The following is a 3,171-nucleotide window of genomic DNA, read 5'->3' on the forward strand; positions in this document are numbered from 1 at the left end:
AAGTTTCCTTCCTCCACATCTTACTACAACACCAACACATCTCCAGTATAATAGTGGACTACAGCTGAATGAGCTATAATATACAGATTTCTACTTGAGAAGGAACTTCGAGGAAAGCCCAAACACAATAAGTGAAACAAAATAATGACACTAGAGGAAACAGAAGCCTTTGGCACATACAGCTGAAGCAAACATTAAACACATTCCAACTCCCAGAAATATTAACACCGAAGGCCTATTTACCTGTTGTCTAATACATCTCCAATAGCTTTCAACATAAAAATGACAAGGCATGCTAAAAGATAAATACAAACAAACAAACAAAACAGTCTGAGGAAACAAAGTATTCATCAGAAATGGTCTCAAATATGGTACAGATGTTAGAATCATCAAATAGGGTACTTTAAGTCACAGTGATTAATATGTCAAGGGCTGTCATGGAAAAAGTGGAAAACATACAACACAGATAGCTAATATATACAAAGATATGGAAAATCCAAGAAAGAATCAAAAGGCATGCTCAAAATAAAAAATACTGCAACATATTGAAGAATGCCCTTAATGGGCTCATTAGTAGACTATACGTGGTGAAAGAAATCGTGAGCTTGAAGATATATTAATAGAACTCCCAAACAAAAACAGAACATCAAAGAACCATAAAATATTTTTAATGGAGTAACATATATTATTTGGAATACCAGAAGGGGAAGAATTGATCTAATATATAACTGTTTATATCAAATAATAATAGTAACAATGCATCAGGTGATTATATAATATGGGTAAGTTAAATGAATGGCATTAAATGAATGTATCTGTACTTCATTCCTTTTTATGGCTGAACAATATTCCATTAAATGTACATACCACAATTTGCCGATCCATTGATTAATTGTTGGGCATTTGTGTTGTTTATATCTTTTGGCTATTGTGAATAATGCTGCTTTGAATGTACATGCATGTGTATTTGTTTGAGCACCTGTTTTCAGTTCTTTGGAATACATACCTATGTCATGAGGAAAAAATTGTAAATGCTCTGTTATAAGGAACCTGTACTATACTTAAAGTAGTTTAGTGTTACTTAAAGTGAACTTGGGTTTATTGTGAATACATGTTGCAGACTACCACAATCACTAAAACAATTTTTAAAAGAAGTGTAACTGACATGATGAGGAAGGAAAGAAAACAGAACCTTGTAAAATACTCAGTCCAAGCTAGAGATGGCAGAAAAAGAAGCAAAGATCGTATAAACAAAAAAGAAGGGATGCATGGAGGAGAAAAAAAGAAGCAAAGAACCTGTGCAAAACAGAGAAAACAATTACAAACATGGTACATGTTAATGCAACTCTATCAATAATCATTTTAAATGTGAATTGTCTAAATACACCTACTAAGATATAGGGATTGTCAGAATAGGTTTAAAAATAAAAGAACTCAACTTTATGTTGTCTTTCAATGTCCAGTCACAGATTAATAGTAAAGGTATGGGTTGAGAGTTACTCAATGTTAAACACAGAATCAAGATTTGACCCAGCAATTCTACTCTGTCTTGGTCCATTAGGGTAGCTATTACAGAATACCATAAACTGAGTGGCCTATAAACAACCGAAATTTATTTCACACTTTTCTGGAGACTAAGAAGTCTTAGATCAAGGTACCAGCAGATTCAGTGTCTGGAGAGGGCCCAGTTCCTGGTTTATAGATGGCCATCTTTTTGCTGTGTCCTCACATGGTGTAAGCAACAGGGACCTCTTTAGAACCTATTTTATCAGTTCACTAATCCCATTCCCGATCTCCCAAGATAATTTGGAGGTCTCACCTCCAAATAACATCAGAGCTTGGATTCCCACATATGAATTTTGGGAGGACATAAACATTCAATCTACAGCACATTCCTGAATATACACCTCAAAGAGTTGAAAACAGGTAGTCAAACAAATGTGCATGTGTGTGCACGCACGTACACAGCAGCACTGTTCACAATAGTCAAAACATAGAGACAACCCAAATGTTCATCAATGGATGAACAGATAAACTGTGGTATATACAATACAATGAAATATTGTTCAGCCATAGAAAGGAATGAGGTACTGAGATATGTATGCCACAGTGTGGCAGAACTTCAAAAACATTATGCAACATGAAAGAAGCCAAAACCAAAATGTCATAGATTGTATAATTTCATTCATCCAGAATAGGTAAATCTGTAAAGAAAGAAAACAGATTAAAAAATTGCCAGGGGATGGGGAAAAAGATAGTGGTGGAGCAATTGCTTAATAAATACAGTGTTTCCTTTGAGGTGGTGAAAACACTTTGGAACTAGATAGTAGCGCTTGTATGACATTGCAGATGGACTAAACACTGTTGAATTGTTCACTTTAAAATGGTTAAGTGTATGTTATATGAATGTCACCTAAACATTTAAAAAGACACATTGTGGGGCGCCTGGGTGGCGCAGTCGGTTACGCGTCTGACTTCAGCCAGGTCACGATCTCGCGGTCCGTGAGTTCGAGCCCCGCGTCAGGCTCTGGGCTGATGGCTCGGAGCCTGGAGCCTGTTTCCGATTCTGTGTCTCCCTCTCTCTCTGCCCCTCCCCCGTTCATGCTCTGTCTCTCTCTGTCCCAAAAATAAATAAATGTTGAAAAAAAAAAAGACACATTGAAAAAAAGAAGAGATGGGGAAAGGTGTACCTTGCTAATGCAAATCAAAAGAAAGTTTGAGTAGCCATATCAATTTCAAAGTAGACATTAGACAAAAGAAATTTCAGGTTAAAGAGGGGCATTGTATAATAATAGAGCTGTCAATTCTCACAGAAGACTTAACAATCTTTTTTTTAAATTTTTTTTAAAGTTTATTTTTGAGACAGAGAGAGACAGAGCATGAACGGGGGAGGGTCAGAGAGAGGAAGACACAGAATCTGAAGCAGGGTCCAGGCTCTGAGCTGTCAGCACAGAGCCTGACGCGGGGCTCGAACTCATGGACCGCGAGATCATGACCTTAGCCGGTCGACCGCTCAACCGACTGAGCCACCCAGGCGCCCCTGACTTAACAATCTTTAACGCATATGCTCCTGACAATAAAGCATCAAAATGTATGAAGCAAAAACTAATAGAACTGTGAGAAACAGACCAACTCACTATCATAGTTGGACACTTCAACACCACTATTTTT

The sequence above is a fragment of the Herpailurus yagouaroundi genome, unplaced genomic scaffold, assembly GCF_014898765.1.
Source record: "Herpailurus yagouaroundi ecotype Mexico unplaced genomic scaffold, PumYag 187, whole genome shotgun sequence".
NCBI classification, from domain to species: domain Eukaryota; kingdom Metazoa; phylum Chordata; class Mammalia; order Carnivora; family Felidae; genus Herpailurus; species Herpailurus yagouaroundi.